The sequence below is a fragment of the Penaeus monodon genome, chromosome 23 (genome assembly GCF_015228065.2).
Source record: "Penaeus monodon isolate SGIC_2016 chromosome 23, NSTDA_Pmon_1, whole genome shotgun sequence".
Classification (NCBI taxonomy): domain Eukaryota; kingdom Metazoa; phylum Arthropoda; class Malacostraca; order Decapoda; family Penaeidae; genus Penaeus; species Penaeus monodon.
In genome coordinates, this window is record NC_051408.1 from 23,368,722 (window position 1) to 23,369,242 (window position 521).

Sequence of the window (521 nt, forward strand, 5' to 3'; positions counted from 1 at the left end):
TGTATGAACACGCGCGTGCGTGAGCGTTTGTTATTGTTTATCTGTGTCATAATCATGTAATGTACCGTATGTATATTGCTTCTGAAAGTTACTTTAAATGTTTACTAAGATATCTTAATAGTTTTGAGAATATGAACAGAAAAAGAAATGTTGAATGTCCCTTAGAAAACCAGCTTGTAGGAGTTCCATTCGGCTTCACCCAGCAAGCAGCAGAAACAACAACAAACAGAAGTTTACAGTTATGAAGACGCTACACTTCTGAACCGCATAATATTCGATTCTTAACCTTTGTGGTTCATCTAGAACTGTCTATGTTTAAACAATCAACAATCACAGTTCATGGCAAAAAGTAAGAGGTAGGATTAGCTTAACGCGAAAGGCAGAGGACACGTCAAGAGAAAGCCGCCTATGGCACAGCCCTGACGAAGACTCTGTGCTCGGGGCACAAGGAGAGGCAGTTAGGAACGGCAGGGTGTGGTCACCGGTGCCCTCTTTAAAATTGGGGTCAGGAATTTGCAGTG